At 44.8% G+C, this 20,842-nt stretch overlaps 1 protein-coding gene across 1 annotated transcript in view; it reads right to left on the bottom strand.

Annotated features, from left to right (window-relative positions):
• TMEM132C (transmembrane protein 132C) overlaps positions 1–20,842 on the bottom strand; it is a 432,070-nt gene that overhangs the window by 379,310 nt on the left and 31,918 nt on the right. The window lies entirely within an intron of this gene.

The raw sequence follows: 20,842 nt of genomic DNA, 5'->3' as shown, positions 1-20,842 counted from the left end.
CAGGGGCTGCTGTGTTCCAGCCCTTTCTCTTATCTCCCCATGGTCCCCAGTCATTCCTGGCATTCCTTGGCTGGGAGGGGCATCCATCCAATCTCTGCCTCCCTCGTCACATGGCCTGCCTGTGTCTCTCTATGTGTCCTTTCCTCTTCTTACCAGGACACCAGTCATTGGATTCAGGGTCACTTGACAAATATGATCCCATTTTAACTTAACTAACTACATCTGCATAGACTCCATTTCCAAACAGAGTCATATTCTGAAGTTCTGGGTGAATATGAATTTGGGGGAACAGTATTCAATCCATTCCACCACCAAATTCTCCCAATAGTGGACTGCCCATCACAGACCTTTAATTAAATGTTGAAGAATCAATGAAGTCAGTGAGCTTTCTGCCAATGACATTCCACAGTAACTTTGAACAGCCCCAAATTGGAAGTCTGAATGTCAGCTATTAATTCATGCCTTTACCCATTAAAACTTTTTTTTCCCCTTATAAACCACAAAAATCACCTGGAAAGCAAACACTCAGATTTGCAATAAGGACAGAAATGGAGAACACATTTCTTCCTTCTTTTCTCACTCCAGGGATGTTTTTGGCTCAAACAATAAGTGATTGAAGAAACAGATTTCTCCACTGAGCGAGATAAAAGTTCTTTGATCTCTGAGAGACTCTTGTTTGCTTTCTGTGCCAAGAGCTATTAAATAGATTCCAAGTTCAAGTGTCTCCCAGGGACCCTAAGCATTTCTAGGGTTTCCCACCCTTTCTTCTCAGCTGTGAGTGATGGATTTAATCAACGTCTCAGACAACTTGTGGTATAAAGAGAATATCTAGCCTCAAACAAGGGTCAGGTCTTTTTTTGTGTGTGTGGGAACGCAAAGATTCTCTCAGGGGAAAAAATATAATAAAATAAATTAATCCCAATAGACTCAGCCATTTCTGTGCCCTCCCAGTTATAACTCACTTGTTCCATACACTATGTCTACACTGTAATTTTCCTCACAGCACCAATGCTATGAAATCCCTTACATACACAATAGAAGAAGTATCCAAAGGCAATTGCCAACCTCTCTTCAGTTTTCCTAACAGGATCCTAAGCTAACTAGTTACTTACTCTTCTCTTGTGGCCCAGGGCCCTCCAGCCCCATTTTTCTCAGCTGATCTTTCAAGAAAGGAAAGATTTCTCAAGAAAGGAAACCTCAGTATCTGTTTGCTCTGGCTAATCCACGATTTGGCCGTCATAAATGGCTTTGTTGTTGTTGTTCAGTCGATAAGTTGTGTCTGACTCTTTAAGACCCCTTGGACTGTGGTCCGCCAGGCTCCTCTGTCCATGGGATTTCCCAGGGAAGAATACTGGAGTGGATTGTCATTTCCTTCTCCAGGGAATCTTCCCAATGCAGAGATCACACCTATGTCTCCTGCATTGGCAGGCAGATTCTTTACCATTGAGTCACCAGGGAAGTCTGAAAAATGCTTGATTTCTTCTCCATAGAGACAGAGAATAGCTTGTCATCATGACTGATCAGTTCTGATCTTTGTGAAAAGATGCTCTGGGTCTCCAGTCCTCCTTCAGGAGATTGTGTGCAGGTTAGCAGAGTGGATGGGGATTCCCCTCAGAGACTGACAGCCTGGTGCCATTTAATGCCATAGAGTGACCCTGGACCAGTCACTTAGCTCTTCTGTGCTTTCCTCATGGGTTGGTTTTGAAATGAAATGATATCATCCACCCAGGAGTCAGACAGTGCAGGTGAAAACATCAGCTATTAGTGACAACAGTGATCTCTGAAGATGCAGCTCTGGGATGAGTTCCAAAAGGGTTCACCCTACACTTTCCCTGGGTTAAACACATCTCCCCCATGTGCTGGGTCTGCCTCCTGGCCCAGCACAGACAGGAGACCCAAGAAGAGGCAGCTGGGAGGGCTGAGGTTCACTTCTTCCTCTCTCAGCTCCTCTTCCTCCTATGAGCTGAGGGAGTAAGTGGGAGGTTGAGGGTGATGGATGTGTGAACTGTATGGTCCTTTCACTGGGCAAACATAACAATAAGGGAAACAGCATGTCTCCTCCCCAACTCTGGTTTGGAGGTGGCAAGCCTGCTGCAGTCAGAAACTATCTTTGATTCTATTCGGTGAGAACCAGACTGAAAATGAAGATACACCACTTGCCCAGGTTTATCATAAAAATGACCATCAACCAAGAGAGAAATCTGTTTTCAGGAGGCCAGAAACCAAGGTATCAGCAAGGTTGGCTCCTCCTGGAGGCTCTGAGGGAGAACTGTTCCTTTCCTAGCTCCTGGTGATTGCTGAGAATCTCTGGTGTTTCTTGACTCACAGATGCATCTATCTTAACTAATTGCATCTACAAAGACTCCATTTCCCAATAAGGTCACCTTCTGAGGTCCCAAGGAGACAGGAATTTGGGGGTATGGAGGCACTATTCATATTACCACAGAAGGCAACCCAGAAGAAATCAGAACCAAGAGGAGGAGGGAGGACTCTCAAAGGTATCCTTTGGGTACCTGGATCCAGCTATATCTGCAACCAACCCCACTATCAAACTCTGTGAATGACAAGTCCATCAGGTTTCATGGACCCCTTTCAAAGCAGATTGGAGTTGGACTTCTGACACATGTAACTCAGAATCCTGATTAAATCAATCTGGGATAAGCCTGGAAGGAGGCCAAGGGATGCAGTTCAGCTTCTGAGTCCATGCCACCCCTGGCAGAGTGCAGCCAACTGCAGCATGGAAACACGCTCTGTAGTGGTTTGGTAAAGGCTGAGGACGTGGTGTGTCTCACAGAGAAGTGGGGCCTCACTGGACTCTCTCGGGGAAGAAGGTTGAGCAGGTAACCTGGTCAATAAGGGTATCTCCAGGTGAAGCATCACCTGGACGTGAGGCAGGCGCAGCTGAGCAGGCAGCGGTACCTGTTCCACAAGGGAGAGTAGGGAAAACATCATGATGCTGGATGTACAGTGAAAGGAGAGCAAAGTCGTTCAGTCCTGCCCGACTCTTTGTGATCCCACGGACTATAGCCTATGAGGTCCCTCCATCCATGGAACTTTCCAGGCAAGAGTACTAGAGTAGGTTGCCGTTTCCTTCTCCAGGGGATCTTCCCGACCCAGGGATTGAACCCGGGTCTCCAGCACTGCAAGCAGACGACTTTACCATCTGAGCCAACGGGGATGTACAGTGGATGAATAAAATTCAGCTCTGGGCAAACCTAATCAACCTGATCAATGTTTGGTAGGGGGGTGGGGTGGTTAGTTCTGTCACCAGGGCAACAGGTTTGGACTTGTACATTTAGAAAAGAAGAGTAGACAAGAGAGTCAGAGACACGGACCCTTTTCTTACCATCCCTGTTGTATCATTTTCATTTAGGGCCATTGTCGCAGTTCCCTGCCAGGCACATTAAATGGTGGGGGCGGGGGAATGCCCAGCATCTGGTACACTGAGTAGGTAATATCTCAAATCCCATAATTACCCTGAGTATTGGGAGGAATACAATGGGAAAGAGACAATGCTGCCTACGACATTTGCATTCAACTTGTGTGTGTGTGTGTGTGTGTGTGTGTGTGTGTGTGTGTGCGCGCGCGCGCGTGTGCATGTGCACACACGCGCACGCACATGATCAGTCATGTTTGAATCTTTGCAACCGTGTGGTCTGTAGCCTACCAGGCTCCTTTGTCCATGAGATTTCCCAGGCAAGAATACTGGAATGGGTTGCCGTTTCCTTCTCCAGGGGATCTTCCCGACCCAGGGATCTAACCTGTGTCTCTTGAGTCCCCTACATTCCCAGGTGAATTCTTTACCACTGTGCCACTTTAGCTGAGTTTACTAAGTGATGGATGGAAAGTAGACTGGACCACCTTTGACCAGTGCACTTGAGTCTCTTGGTTGGAAGACCTGGCAATGGAGATGACATCAAGGAATGAGCAGGCTTCCCATGCCTGGGTCTGACTACTTAGTTCTGTGGCCATGTCCTGCATTTATGAGTATAAATCATATTAATATTATTTGGTTAACATTATGAGAATCAATCAATATAGAGAGTTAATAATAGTACAGTTGTCCCTTGAACAACATAGGGATTGGGGCACTGACCACTTCATAGTAAAAAACCCAGGTGTAACTTAGAATCTGCCTTTCGTATCAGTGGTTCCTCCAAATTCGAGGATTGAATCCTTGGATTCAACCAAACTCTGGATCATGTACTGTAGTATTTACTCCTGAAGACCATTAGTGTATAAGTGGACCTGCATGGTTTGCACCTGTGTTGTTCAAGGGTCAACTGTATTTAAAAATACAGTTTAATAGCATTAACTAAATAGCATTTACATCACCACATAATTAATGTAAATGATTAATAATAGTGTTCGGCAGCAGCAACATTAAAATGTAAAGACTTGTTCTCAGACGCTCACAGCAGCACTTTCACAATAGTCAGAAGGTGGAGACGGACTTCCCTGGTGGTTCAGTGGTTAAGAATGCCTCACAATGCAGGGAACTTGGGTTTGATCCCTGGGCAGGGAACTAAGATTCCGTATACCTCGGAGCAACTAAGCCCGAATGCTGCAACTACTGAGCACACACGCCACACCTAGAGTCGGTGCGCTGCAAGGAAAAGATCCAATAAAGATCCCGAGTGCCACAACTAAGACCCGATGCAGCCAAATAAATAAGCTAATTAATTTTAAAAGAGGTGGAAACACCCAAAATGTCCATCTGATGGGTGGATAAACAAAGTGTGCTAAACCCACACAATGCAATATTATCCAGTCATAAAAAGGGGTGCAAAACTGCTACCTGCTACAATAGGAATGAACCTTGAAATCATTATGCTACATAAAAGAAACTCTACATAAAGGTCACAAGTTGTATGAATCTTTCTATATGAGACACCCAGGAGCAGCGAATCCACAGAGTTAGAAGGTAGATTAATGGATGTCAGGAGTTGGGGGAGGGGGGACGGGGGAACGAGTAGTCATGGATATCCATGGGCTTCTAGGGTGAAGAAAACCTTTTGAAACTAAAGAGGGGTGATGGTTACACACACACTTGATGCCACTGAATTGTACATTTTTAAAAGGTTAATTGTATGTTGTGAGAATTTCACCTCAATTTGAAAAAATACACGTGTCAGTGCTTACTCTGTGCTATGAATTTCTGGCTGACAAAGATCCTGAGACTCTGTGAGTAGAGGTAATTTACCAAATGTCACAGAGGAAAAAAGAAAAAAAAAACAAGATGCACATCCTTCTCTTCTGCTGGCTCCTGATTTCTGGGTGTGACTCCCAAACACAAAAATTCAGGGCAGCTCTGAATCCACACCTCTTCCATCCCTGCCGACTGTCACAGGGAACAGATGACAACATAAGTGGGGGAGATCCTTCCCTTGCTGGAGTGAAGACCCCCTCAAGTGTTTGCTGGGTTTTCTGTCATCACAGATCCACCAGATATTCCAAAAGACTTGTTGCCTCCCAGCACAAAGATGACAATGATCTCTGTCACCACAGCTGGAGGAAATGGCTTTTCATCACACTTTTTAAATGCCATCTTCCCCTGTGGGGACCAAGAGAGGGAAAGTATTGGACTTATGAGCTAATTAGTTCACATGAAGGGAGACCTCAGTCCAAGGGGATGAGACAGAGAAGATTCCTAGCATGTCCGGCAGAGCTGTCCAGAGAGCCTCTGAAGACACCAGGAAGCAAATCTAAAAATCAGCCACCCCCTGAGGATAAGAATGGCAGTTAACAGGCTCCCATCGGCCCCCATCCTCTCTGTCTGCTTCCTATTGGTGAGATGGCAGCCTCTCTGAGTTCATACCAAGACACACTTGACATTCTTCTCTGTCCTTCCATCCATCCAACAAAGCTTTCTTGAGCGCCAACTTGCCCAACAAATTCAGTCTCTTGTGAGGGAGACTGGCCCCTATGTCCCTTTGATTACCTTCCGCAGGACCTGTTGGACCAGAATGCCAAAAAGTGAATGAATTTCCAGAGCATAACTTACAGGATCTAAAAGAAAAAAAAAAGGATCGGAGGAGGACAGGATATTTGATAAGACTCAGAAACACATAGAAGAAACCAAACTTATTCACTGAGGTTTAAGTGGAAGAGGAAATTGCCTGAGCTCCTGAGATGGAAAATGGTGGGAAGTTTCTGGAGGGCAGTGCCCTGGTCAACAAGATGCTGGATATAAGAGCTTAGAGGATGTCATGAGAGCCCTCTAGGCTGCTTGCTTCCATTTGGGTGGTCACCACTGGCTCCAAGATTCACACCTCAGGTGAAAAAAAAAAACGCATTTCCTAATTGTTGGAGACCAAGTCCCAGGACTTTCATTCATCGCCTCTGATTGGCCCCACTCTGAGGAGCCACCAACCCATGAACAAGTCACTACCCCTATGAGATAGTCCACTTTCATTGGCTGGGCCAGTCATGTGGCTGCCCCCAGAGCTTGGGCATTAGAACCCTCATACTGAGGGACTTAGAACAAGGAAGGGCATTACCACACACACACACACACACACACACACACACACCCCACCAAGAGGTGATGATTTATTGTAAAGAGGGCAGTGACTTCTGGGTCAGGAAAATCCACTAAGGGGAAGGAATGGGTGGGAAGGAGGGCATTTCACACGTGACCCAGACTTACAAACCAAGGGCATGAGATTAACAGAACTGGGGAATCTGGAGTTCTTCAGAATCCTGATGTCAGCAAGAAATGCACCAGGAACATTCATTTCAAAAAGAAACGGAAAAGTCAAAATGCCATTAAGAGATAATACAGATTTTGCTTTCCTTAATTATTAATAGACATCGAGGAATAATTTAGAGTTATATTAAAAGTGGATGAAGGAGTTCATAATACATTTGGGTCACAGGAGATTATGGAAATAGCTGGCCTCATTTTCATGTCACCTGATAGAAATTTATCCTGCAAAACAATTGTGAAATGTAATAATGTACATTAAAATATGGGCCCCTGATAGCTGTGTAATTTTTTTTCCGAAATTCTGAGAGCTGGAGCTTAGAGCTTTATGTACAGATGATTTGAGCATCTTAATATCAAATTTAAGAATGTACTCAAACATTCCTAAATTTCTAAGACACATTTCATCCCCCAGGTGGGGTGAATATGTGTACATTTGATTACTCAGTCTCCTGTCTATTTCCTTGATAGCACCCTGAGTGGGGAGGATATAACCCCTCCTCCGTTCCATCCAGTCTATGTGAAAAAGTAAGTCCACCAGGCTGCCAGGGTCCCTGAAAGCTGCCTTCCTCTCATGGTGCCATATACCCAGTGGTGGGCATGTGGTCCAACTGTGATCAACTGGATGGATTCTAGTCAAAGCCTTTGAATCTTAAAGATGCCAGAAAGAAGGGGGTTATTCATTCCGGTCATGATGAAAGATTTCAATTCCTTTCTTCCTTCAATTTTTGTAATAACAATTTGGCGTTATCCATCATCTCCTCAATGCCAAGGGCCAACCCATATCCTCTTTGCTTATAACAGCCAGAGCTGTTACTTTGGTTATAGTCAAAGAACCCTAGCTCACCCAACAGTTAATCAAACTGAAGCATCCACACTTTTCCAACATACCAACTATGTTGGAATTTGAATAGACAGGAATGTGGAAGAAGAAGAAAAAAAAATTAAAAAGAAAACCCACATCTCCTATTTCTAGAAAAACTTAACTTTTTGAAAACTCTTTTCTGAGTCCTTTTGGGCCACTATAACAAAACAGTACAGTCTAGACAGCTTATAAACAACAGGTATTTATTTCTCCTGGTACTAGAGGCTGGCAGTTCAAGATCAGAGGGATTCATGGCCAGCTTCTGGTGAGTTTTCCCCATTGTCCACATATGGTGGAAGAAGCCAGAGAGTTTTATGAAATCTCATTCATAAGGGCACGAATCCCATTTGTGAAGGCCCCACCCTCATGACCTAATCACCTCCCAAAGGTCCCACCTTCTAACACCATCAGCTTAGGGGTTAGAATTTCAATGTTTGAATTTTGGCTGGATGCAAACATTCAGGCCACTGCAGCCCACATTAATTCTTTCATTTCTGCTTTTCTCCCAAACCTCAGTCATAATCCATTTAATACATGGGAAAACTGTGGTTGAGTTCAAGTGAACGGAGTCCTCTTCTTCTGTTCAAGTCTTTCTTGAAGGCTTCAGAAACCAGAACACTAATAACAACTACCTATTTGCCACAGAAGTCCCGTGTCACATAAACATTACACTTCATACAATCATTAGATCTTTCTTTAGCCTTTCAAAAAAAAAAAAAAAAATCATGAAAGGAAGAGCAGAAGCCCCCAAACTGCACAATGGAATTTCTTCACAAGGCAAAGAGGTGAGTGTTCTAAGTTGACGTCTTTACTTCTAAACCTTTTAAATTGAAGTCAATAGGACAGAAGCTTTTCTTGGGATCATTCTAAAATAAGAGTCACATCATAATTAGCAACATCACCAGGCTACTGTCGGGTCAAGACACTGTCCACAGATGAAAACACAAATGTTCAGGATCAAACTGGACATTTCTGCCAGCAGTCAGCATAGTCTTCAAAAATCTCCAGACAGAGAAGAAGCTGGCATTACATTTTCTCTGAAATAGGCTGGGGGAGTCTTCTTAACATAAGCAATTTGCAAATGGCAACTCTTCAGATAGCTGTGGGGAGGTCTTGTTTTTAATCACCAGCCAATTCTTCCATTAGAGCATAAGATAATGATGTTTAAATGTCATCTAATGCCCACCGTTTAACAGCTGTGGTTTCGTCATTTCAGATAATTTAATTTTGAACGAAAAAAAAAAAGCCACGAAAACCACAACATGAAGCCTCAAAATCATCTAAAGTTCAGTGAAAACTTGAAGTTTTAAGATTGCATTCAACTTTCAGACTTGATAGTGACTGCAGGATTCAGGCCTTCTGGGGGTGGGGCTTGGGCAATCTGGGGGAAAGAATGGTCAAGATGGGGGCTACATGGGGACTTCCCTGGTGATCCAGTGGTTAAGGTTCCATGCTCCCAATGGAGGGAGCACAAGTTCAATCCCTGGTTGGGGAACTAAGATTTTGCATGGCCCATGGCACTGCCAAAACATAGAAAATAAGGAAATAATATTCAAAGATGGGAGCCATACGCAAATCATTAAAATGTTGCCTGTTTTTGTCTCTTTCTCCTCACTAATAAAACCCTCCCTCTTCAGACTGAGATACCGCATATGATGCTTCCAAGGAAGGGCTGGTTTCAAGAATGGGATGAAGGCAAACCCCACGCCCCACCCTTTACTGGGGATGACCCCACTGGCCATCAGCCCTCCTCTTACCCCCATCCGTGACAACTCCACACTCTGCACAATGGTTCGCATCACTGCCAGATTAGAATGTGCCCTCCAGCCACATTCCACATCCAAACCAGCCTTTCTTCCTATCCATGCTGCCCTGTTTAAGGCACACTCTGTAATCCAACTGACCAAATTCACTCTTCTCCACCTCTTAACCTTCATGTCTAGAGGATCTTTGAGTGGAAACTGTCTGAAGTGACCACTGAAGCAAGACTTTTGAATTTTGCAAGAAAAATTTCCCATCATGGTTCCATGTCTGCTGATGTTTTCTCCTCAAAGAGATTATTTTCTAGGCTTCCAGAAGGCTGTTTCTAATGCTTACACACACTCATGTCTGTGCACGTGCAGATAATGCTCTCTCCCACATACAATTTTAGCAAACGCCATTTCTGCATTCTTATGGAGGCTCATCCATCCTACATTTGCTCTCAGGTGCAGAAAAAAGAAAAGTGATGTGTTTATCCTCTCCACAACTCTTGGTCATGAAGCAACAGTTAGAACTGGACATGGAACAATAGACTGGTTCCAAATCAGGAAAGGAGTATACTGTCACCCTGCTTATTTAACTTATATGCAGAGCACATCATGCAAAATGTTGGACTGGATGAAGCACAAGCTGGAATCAAGATTGCTGGGAGAAATATCAATTACCTCAGATATGCAGATGACACCACACTTAAGGCAGAAAATGAAGAAGAACTAAAAAGCCTCTTAATGAAAGAGAAAGAGGAAAGTGAAAAAGTTGGCTTAAAACTCAACATTCAGAAAACTAAGAACATGGCATCTGGTCCCATCAGTCAGTCAGTCAGTCAATCAGTCAGTCAGTCAGTTCAGTCGCTCAGTCGTGTCCGACTCTCTGCGACCCCATGAATGGCAGCACGCCAGGCCTCCCTGTCCATCACCAACTCCTGGAGTTTACTCAAACTCATGTCCATCAAGTCAGAGATGCTATCCAGCCATCTCATCCTCTGTTGTCCCCTTCTCCTCCTGCCCCCAATCCCTCCCAGCATCAGGGTCTTTTCCAATGAGTCAACTCTTTGCATGAGGTGGCCAAAGTATTATAGTTTCAGCTTCAGCACCAGTCCTTCCAATGAACTTCCAAGGAGTCCAGGAATGATCTCCTTCAGGATGGACTGGTTGGATCTCCTTACAGTCCAAGGGAATCTCAAGCATCTTCTCCAACACCACAGTTCAAAAGCATCAATTTTTTGGTGCTCAGCTTTCTTTACAGTCCAGCTCTCACATCCATACATGACCACTGGAAAAACCATAGCCTTGACTACCACTTCATGGCAAATAGATGGGGCAACAATGGAAACAGTGACAGGCTTTATTTATTTTTCTTGGAGGGGGGCCTACAAATTTACTGCAGATGGTGACTGCAGCCATGAAATTAAAAGACGCTTACTCCTTGGAAGAAAAGTAATGACCAACCTAGACAGCATATTAGAAAGCAGAGACATTACTTTGCCAACAAAGGTCCATCTAGTCTAAGCTATGGTTTTTCCAGTAGTCATGTATGGATGGGAGAGTTCGACTATAAAGAAAGCTAGCGCCAAAGAATTGATGCTTTTGAACCATGGTGTTGAAGAAGACTCTTGAGAGTCCCTTGGACTGCAAAGAGATCTAACCAGTCCATCCTAAAGGAAATCAGTCCTGAATATTCATTGGAAGGCCTGATGCTACAGCTCAAACTCCAATTCTTCAGCCACCTGATGTGAAGGACTGACTCATTAGAAAAGACCCTGATGCTGGGAAAGATTGCAGGCAGGACAAGAAGGGGACGACAGAGGATGAGATGGTTGGATGGCACCACCAATTCAATGGACATGAGTTTGAGTAAACTCCAGGAGTTGGTGATGGACAGGGAAACCTGGCATGTTGCAGGCTTCACAAAGTCAGACATGACTGAGCAACTGAACTGAACTCAACACGACCTCTGGAGACAAAAACTGCATCAGCTGACTTTCATACATAACAAAACACCTCAACACTTACTTGGCTCAAAACAATGGCTGGGGTATTTATTTTATTTTTTTAGTATTCTGAAGTATGACGGTGGGCTTCCCAGAAGGTGCAGTGGTAAAGAATCTGCCTGCCAATACAGGAAACACAAGAGATACAATTTCGATCCCTGAGTCAGGGAGATCCCCTGGAGGAGGGTATGGCAACCCACTCCAGTATTCTTGCCTGGAGAATCCCATGGACTGAGGAGCCTGGTGGGCTACAGTCCATGGGGTCACAAAGAGTGGGACATAGTTGAGCTTCACACACACACAGTATGAAGCTTTTAGTTTCTTCTTCTGTTTTCTTTTTGACCACGCCACATGGGACATGGAATCTCTGTGCCCTGACCAACAATCGAACGTGGGTCCCCTGCTTGGAAGCATGGAGTCTTAACCACCGGGCCACCAAGGAAGTCCCTGGCCAGGGTATTTAGCTCATGATTCTGGGCTCTGCTGGGCTCATGCATCGGCCTGCAATGACTGTCAGGCTAGTTGGGACCAGCTGGTCAAGAGTAACCTTAGCCGGGAAGATCCTCTCTGGCCTCTCACCTTCCACAGGGTTCCAGGAGAGAGGCAGATGCATGCAAAATCTCACAAGGTCTCAGATCCAAACTGACAGGCACACCATCACTCTGATCACGTTCTCTCGGCCATCACAAGGCCAGCTACATTCGGATGTAGGGAGATGTGACTCCGCCTTGGGACGGAAGAGGCTACAAGATGGTGCACATGCCAGGAGGTAAGGAGAACAGTGGCCGACTTCGCAATCTACTGTGACAACTAGTGATGCAAATAAATGACCCACGTGCAGACTTCCCCTGATGCCTAAGGTTCAGGACCGACTTCACATCCCTCTCTGTTGTTGTTCAGTCACTCAGTCATGTCCTACTCTCTGCAACCCCATGGACTGCAGCACGCCAGGCTTCCCTGTCCTTCCCTATCTCCCAGAGTTTATTCAAACTCATGTCCATTGAGTTGATGATGGCATCCAACCATCTCATCCTCTGTCATCCCCTTCTCCTCCTGCCTTCAATCCTTCCCAGCAGTCAGGGTCTTTTCCAATGAGTTGGCTCTTCCCATCAGGTATCCAAAGTACTGCAGCTTCAGATTCAGCATCAGTCCTTCCAATGAATATTCAGGGTTGATTTCCTTTAGGATTGACTGGTTTGATCTCTTTGTTGTCCAAGGGACTCTCACGAATCTTCTCTAGCACCACAATTCAAAAGCATCAGTGCTTTGGCACTCAGCCTTCTTTATGGTCCAACTCTCACATCCGTACATGACTACTAGAAGAATCATAGCTTTGACTAGATGGACCTTTGTTGGCAAAGTGATGTCTTTGCTTTTTAATACCCTGTCTAGGTTTATCATAGCTTTCCTTCCAAGGAGCAAGAGTCTTTTAATTTCACGGTCCCTGTCACCGTCTGCAGTGATTTTGGAGCCCAGAAATATAAAATCTGTCACTGCTTCCACTTTTTCCCCATCTATTTGCCATTAAGCGATGGGCCCCTTTCTACTTATCAGTAACTGGATGAATAATCATGCTTAGATTGTCCAATGACTACACAGCTGGGAGTCATTTTAAGAGACCAGCTTGAAAATTTCCAGCAGGTATGACTATGATTGCTTGCCCTCTCTTCCCGAAGGAAGAAAATGTTGGGAGTCAGGGTCAGAAACACTGGATCTCTGTGTTGATTTACTCTCAGAATATAGGCCCCTGAACTCCCACTGTGAAAAGTCTGAGGGGCCACTTTGGGAAGGAGGGAAACTCAGAGTTGACCTGAGACTGGGTTGAAGCCACTAAAAGCTTGAACCTATTATCACTGATAAGTTTTGTATGCCTGCTACATAGTATCCTTTTGCTTCAGAAAAACAAATTTCCTTTTGCTTAAACAACAGGTACACAGAATGATTCTTTCTATTCAACACCCATAAGAAGAAACTTGAACCCACATGGTCTAGTGAAATAATACAATTTGGATTTCATCAACGCCCTCGCAGGCAAGTAATGAATGGATACAGGTCCCAAGGCCTTGAAAGGCAAAGCTGTGCTCTCTTCTGCCTCTTGTCCCATCGCTGATTTATTGATTCCCGCTGAGGTTGGAGAGTATCAGCTTGAAGGTGAGGAGAGGGGGTTCCCATATTGTTCTAGGGTCCAAAAGTGCTTCCAAAGGTATTGACGAAGGGACTTTATTTGGAGGTATTTATAAATGGAGGGCTTCCCTGGTGGCTCAGTTGGTAAAGAATCCACCTGCAATGCAGGAGACCCTGGGCTCGATCCCTGGGTTGGTAACATCCCCTGGAAGAGGGCATGGTAACCCATTCCAGTATTCTTGCCTGGAGAATCCCCATGGACAGAGGAACCTGGTGGGATGCAGTCCATGGGGTCCCAAAGAGTTGGACATGACTGAGCAACTAAGTACATATTTATAAATGGATACAGGAAGGGGACCAAGAGGTCTACCAATCAAGTTTTAAAAATAGGTTCTTAGAATAGCTTATCTGGACCAACCCCACCCAACTCTAGACCAACACTCAGCCCATGAAACTTCAGTGCAATAAAGCATTTCACAAGTATGGAGTTCCAGGTTTGGAAGCGTGGGCATTGCGTCATGCGGGTATATTTCACCTCTCAGTTACAAACTTCTTGAGGAAGTGTCAGTGTCACTCAACACTCCCTGCTCCCCCTTAGCACCCCCTACAGCAGCCTGTACAAAGTAGATGCTCAATAAATTTCTTAGTCAGTTTGCGACACAAGACGCATGATACCTCTTGCCTTGGCTTTACTAGAGTAACAGTTACATCCTCTGGACAAAGCAAGGTATCTAAGCTCCCAAGGGCATTTAGAGACATGCCAGGGAAGAACAAAAAAGTCAGTCAGAGGAATCCCTCTGAGAATAGGGTCTCAGAGCTGCAAAATGACCAAGAAATATGAATTTGTATGCACCACCACTGCTTGCCTGCAGAACATACGTAACCCCATTCAACGTGTTAGACAAGACAATAATATGACCAGCCAACCCTACAGATGACACTTGTCACTTCCTTCCACAAACTCTAAGGTCATTTGGTACCAACAACACAATATAAAGAATAAAATGTTTTCTCCCAGACTCCTCTGACAGGTACTTTGCTAGGTCCCAGGATATCAATGTCAGGTTAAAAGATGGGTGAGTTTTTGACACGCCAAAGTGCCATCACTTACTCACTGGTTAGCCACCTCGGTGGGCACCATTCAGACGAGGAATCCTCTGCTGGATCTATTCTACATCTGTTTATCAAATCAAGGGAAATTAAATGGACCCCTTTCCTCTGATCCTTGTGAATTTCTTTCCTCTTTTGGTAGTGATGGTGGTATATGAAATTAAATAGATTCAAAATACAGATACTACTGTCTTATACAGGCTTGCATGCATGCTCAGTCATGTCCAACACTTTGCGACCCCATGGGCTATAGTCCACCAGGCTCCTCTGGTCATGGGACTGTCCCAGCAAGAATACTAGAGTGGGTAGCCTTTCCCTTCTCCAGGGGATCTTCCCGATCCAGGGACTGAACCTGGGTCTCTTGCATTGCAGGCAGATTCTTTACCATCTGAGCCACCAGGGAAGCCCCCTGGTGGAGACATTGCTTTAAGTGACAGTGATGACACAATGAAACACTCAAGTCATATCTTTCATTTCCTAGCAGGTGTCTTTGAATCAAACTCTTTTTCCCTCTGGGTGAAGAATAGATTTTTCCCCCTTTCATTTGCTTTGCAAAATATAGTAGGTATAAAACTTATATATAATATATGCATACACACACAAAAGTGTGTGTGTGTGCATGTGTATATAGCATGTGTATTATGGAATTTTATATAATGTACTTTACATGTATACGTTTGTGTATATATACATATGCAAGCGAAGTCACTTCAGTTGTGTCCTACTCTTTGCGATGACCCTATGGATTGTAGCCTACCAGGCTCCTCTGTCCATGGGATTCTCCAGGCAAGAATACTAGAGCAGGTTGTTATTTCCTCCTCCAGGGGATCTTCCTGATCCAGGGATCGAGCCTGCATCTCCTAGGGCTACAGCATTGAGAGGCAGATTCTCTACCACTGAGCCACTTGGGAAACCCACCATCTTATAACTGATGGTCAGTTCTTCAAAAATCAAGGCAAGGGACTTCCCTGGTGGCCAGTGGTTGGGACTCCATGCTTTCACTGAAGGGGCCACAGGTTTGATCCCTGGTCGGGGAAGTAAGATCCTGCCAAAAAAATAGGAAAAAAAATGTGGCAAATACCCAGGCTCTGGGAGAAACATGGCTCCCAGGGCAGAAGCATGACAACATCTTGTGGATGCTGGGGCCAGAGGAAGAGAGGAGCGCACCGGACAGGCAGGTCACAGAATAACAAAAGTGCTTAAAAAGTCTCTGGATGCAAGTCAAGGGACTCATAAAACAGGGCGACATTTTGTTTTCCAGGCAAGGCTTTACTGGGACTCCTGCTGCACAGAGGGGAACAAGAACAAATAACAGGTTCCCTTACTCGCTCACTCCCTAACTGGGGGAGCTGGTTCCTTACATGGAGTAAAGGTAAGGGTGTGCTGAGGGGTCGGGCCGGAGGTGTTGTGTGCATGCTCAGCACCCTGCTTTCCTTGGTGGTGGTGCTGGTTTAGTCACTAAGTCATGTCCGACTCTTGTGACCCCACGGACTGTAGCCTGCCAGGCTCCTTTGTCCATGGGATTCTCCAGGCAACACTGGAGTGGGTTGCCATTTCCTTCTCCATGATTTTGCTTAGGGGGATTATTTTTTTCATCTTTATTTATTTAGCTGCAATGTATCTTAGTTGCAGCACCAGCACGTGGAGTCTTAGCCACTGAACCACAAGGAAGTCCCAGGAGACTTGTTTTAAGGGTCATCTGTGGACCCCAACACAGAAACGTGGCAGGAACCAGAAGTAAGGATGCGGATATCAGCTGGACAAGCCACAACTGGCTCCGGTCTCTCTGTTCTGCTCCGTTTCCATCTCTATTTCAGGCTTGACTCCGGTTGTTTCTCTCCATGCTCTCTGTTTTCAAGCTCTAGTCCCACCTCCAACCTCTTCCATCTTCCATGGTCCCTGAGTCTGGATATTAGCATCCCTCCACTGTAAATCAAGCCTGGTATCCACCCAAATCCCGGATTTCTAAGACAGAAGCATCTTCATAATCCACCCAGACACAGACGTTCACACCTGCTTGTTTGAATGGATTGGGGACCAGAAATGGAAATGCTCCATTATCTTTCCCAGGGGTAGGACTCTCAGTGAAAAGATGTCACTGTAACCCAGGTAAACATCCCGAAGTATGACTCTCAGAACTGCTATAAAAATTCTGTCCATAAGAGAAAGAACGCAAGACACAGGAGGACATGCTGGTAGGGACTTCTCTGTCCTTCTCATCATAGTCTCTCCTCCAAGAAGGAAAACAGTGAGCTCCTCATCTTCAGGAAGGTCCCAGATTCAAGGAAGATGAGCTGATGAAGCCAAAACCTGAGCCAACACTCTCGCCTCCTCCTCCCTCTGTGATCACCAAGAACCTAGTTAGGAAACGCTGAGTTTTCCCAATGTTTTGACCTCAGAGGCTTGTCTCTGAAAACACAAGGAGCCCAGCCTGGTGCTTTGTGATTACCTAGAGAGATGGGAAGGGGGTGGGCTGCAGGGAGGCTCAAGGGGGAGGGGATATATGTAGTTATGACTGATTCAAGTTGTTGTACAGCAAAAACCAACACAATTGTAAAGCAATTATCCTCCAATTAAAAAAGAGTTAAATAAAAGAACGAATGCTGCAACTTTTAGTTTAAGTAATAAAACAGTAATAGACACTGGAATTTAAAATACTCCTAAATAAAGTGATGTTAAAGTTTAAAAAAGAAAAACAATAGAATACTTCTCAGAAGGCTTCAAGAGAAGCTCAGTCACAATCAAGTTTTCCCAATCAACCCACGGACCTTAACTAAATCTTGTCCAATCTCCTTAGTAACCCGTTATTCATAAATCTGCCTGAAAGCTTACTCCTGCGCTTACCCTCCTGAGTTGTGTATTTCGTACACTGTGTGTATGTGCTAGGTCACTTCAGTCGTATCTGACTCTGTGTGACCCCATGGACTGTAGCCCACCAGGCTCCTCTGTTCATGGGATTCTCCAGGCAAGAATACTGGAGTGGGTTGCCATGCCCTCCTCCAGGGGATCTTCCCATGCCAGGGATCGAACCCATGTATCTTATGTCTCCTGAATTGGCAGGTGTGTTCTTTACCACTAGCGCCACCTGGGAACCCCTTTTCTTCACTCTAGACACTGTCATATTAATCTAACCTGACACTCACTTTCTGTTCTGGGTCTCTAGGCACCAAACTCCTGGCCCCTTGAGGTTCAGCTTTTGCATACCCAACTCCGTGCTGACACCTTAGGGTTATGTGACCCCACCTCCAGTCACATGGTGGGGAATATCCATAGGGTTCCATAGAAATCCAAGGATTTCAGCCACATCGGAAACCACATCCCATGGAGTTAAGACCCAAAGGGAGGTCCTGGGCTCCAGACAGCTCTGGGAATGTGGCTGTGAGATTTCACGGACCTTCAGGTCATGTTCTACATGAATACAACCCAACTACACACATTCGATGCTCTGCAACCCTTTACCAAATGTTGCCTCCACTTAAGAAGCTGCATCTTTCAGTAACCTGTGATTAAACCATAATGGAAAAGAAAATTTTAAAAAAATGTGTATGTATGTATAATTAAGTCCCTTTGTTGTACAGCAGAAATTAACATGACATTGTAACTCAACAATACTTCAATTAAAGAACAAGAAATTGCATCCTCCCTCACTTCTTAGAAGAGGCAATAACCACTTCCCTACGTATCTGTTTTTCTCTGTGTGTCTCTGTCCCTCTTGTCAACCTCTCTCTCTCTCTCACACACACACACTCTTACATCTGGGGTCTCTGTACTTGCACCATCATCTCATTCTACTTAAAAGCATCTCAGCTGCTACTCCTCCCCTAACTGCCCAATTCTGTAGGCGTTACTTAACCCAAATGGATACTGTGGCTGGACCAGCTCATCTTTTCAAGCCTAGCACCCAAACATCCATTCGCTGCCCTGGGATCAGGTGCTTCTTGTCATCAAACCAGTTGTGGCTTCAGGCAGAAGAATGAAAATCACATGGTATGAAACATGGCTGTCCTCACATCAGGCTCTGAGGATGCAGAGAGCCCCCGGGAGACAGTCGGAAGCATGGTGAATCTCATGACCAATAAACATCTCCGGCACAAACAATTCTGAGTTTTCAGAAAACAGTCAAAGACCCCATGTGATAGTTAAAGGCAAACGCTGGACACAGGACCAAGTCAGGATATGTGGAGTTCATTATTAACATCATCATTAATCGCCACGAGGAATTTCTCATTCATCCCACAAATGTTTATGCAGTTGTTCTCAGCATTAAATGCCATGCTTACAATAAACCCAACCCCACACTGGGGAAGTAACAGTAAATCACACTGATCCAAGCCCTGTTCCCACAGAGCTTCAAGTCAAACAAGGCAGCATACATTGACACAGGTACATGCTGGGTAAGTCCTGTGAGGGTGCGTTTCTGGTGATCAAAGAGGGACCCTGGTCCTCTCCTGCCTGGGAAAAAAGTTCCCTGAAGAAGTGAGATGAGGTCCCAGTTGTGAGTAGGTATGGGTCCGAGAGGGCTTTACCCTTATCTGCAGTCTTGAAAGCCCAAGAGAAGGGCTTCCTTTATTATTTACAAGATTAAAATGAATTTAAGAATAAATAGGAAGTTCCCTTGGAAATAACCACTTCCCTGGGGGTCCAGTGGTTAAGAACCCATCTGCCAATGCAGGGGGCGGGGGTTCAATCCCTGATCTGGGAAGACCCCACATGCCACGGGGACATGACAACTAAAGCCACACGCCACAACTAGAGAAGCCCGTGCACTTCAATAAAGACCCAGCGCAGCCAAAATTTTTTAAAAATTAATTTAAAAAGAATAAATAAAAAGGTTGAGTAGTGAAAGAGTGAATCTTAAATGGTCACATGTTGTATGATTCTATCACATTCTCGTAATGACAAAATGAGAAGATGATGAACAGACAAGTAGCTGCCAGGGGTTAGGAAAGATGGGAGAAAGGTGTGAATCTTTTATTGTTCTTAAAGGAGTTAAGCTCATTTTTAAAATTAGTTTGCAAAATAAATGAATAAAACTAGTTTATTTGGCTGCACTGCGTCTTAATTGTGGCATGCAAACTCTGAAGTTTCAGCATGTGAACCCTTAAGTTTTGGCATGCGGGATCTAGTTTCCTGACCAGGGATCAAACCTCGGGCCCTCTGCATGGGGAGCATGGAGTCTTAGCCACCGGACCACCAGGGAAGTCTCAAAAGATGTGAACCTTTGCAGCGATGGCAGAATTCAGCATCTTCCATATCCTGGCAGCTGCAGGAAATGTACACCTGGGATTCAGAGCACAGACTCGGTATTAATGTCAATTTCCTGGTCCCGATGTTATGCAAGATGTAACCATTGGGGAAAGCTGGCACACAGGTGCTCTTTGCACTAGATTTCACAACTTCGAAACTTTGTGTGACTCTATAATTATTTCAAAATAAAAATGAAAACAGATCAAGAAATACACAAAGATCAGAATAACAAGTTGTCCTGGAGAAACAGTATAAGGTAGGAAGAAAATTTGGCAGATTAAACAAAGCAGAATGGCTGAGGGCTAGGGGGAGGGGTGAGGGGCAGGGGTTGAGGTCGGGGAGGTTAGACAGAAACCAGACTACACGGGAAACCTGGAGCTGATCCTCAGAGCAATGGGGAGCCACAGGAGGGGTGAAGCATGGGAAAAGCATGATTTGATGTGCACTCTTAAAGGCTCTCTCTGACAACGTTCTTAACTGAGATTTGGGCAGAAGTGGAGACACCCACTCGAGTTGTTTAGAAGATAAAGGGGGAGGAAAATGTAAAAATGCTTTGAAACCTTAAAGACTACACAGACTGCAGCCACATGGATGGACCCAGAGATTATTGTACTAAGTGATGTAAGTCTGACAAAGATCAATGTCATACGATATCACTGATATGTGGAATCTAAAAGAATGATACAAATGAACTTACAAAGCAGAAATAGACTCAAACAGAAAACAAATTTATGTCGACTACAGGGGAAGGAGAGGGGAAGGATAAATGAAGAGGCTGGGATTAACATGCATGCTTTGCGTGCATGCCATGTCGTTTCAGTCATGTCCGACTCTGTGCCACCCAATGGACTGCAGCCCTCCAGGCTCTGTCCATGGGCTTCGCCAGGCAAGAATACTGCAGTCAGTTTCCATTCCCTCCTCCAGAGGATCTTCCCAACATGCATGCTACTATATACAAAATAGATAAACAACAAAGACCCACTGTATAGCACAGGGAACTATACTCAATTTTTTTGTAATAACCTATAGGGAACAGAAT

Source organism: Muntiacus reevesi, chromosome 13 (genome assembly GCF_963930625.1).
Source record: "Muntiacus reevesi chromosome 13, mMunRee1.1, whole genome shotgun sequence".
NCBI classification, from domain to species: Eukaryota; Metazoa; Chordata; class Mammalia; order Artiodactyla; family Cervidae; genus Muntiacus; species Muntiacus reevesi.
The sequence above is the reverse complement of the archived record's forward strand: the minus strand, read 5'-3'. Positions and strand labels throughout refer to the sequence as shown.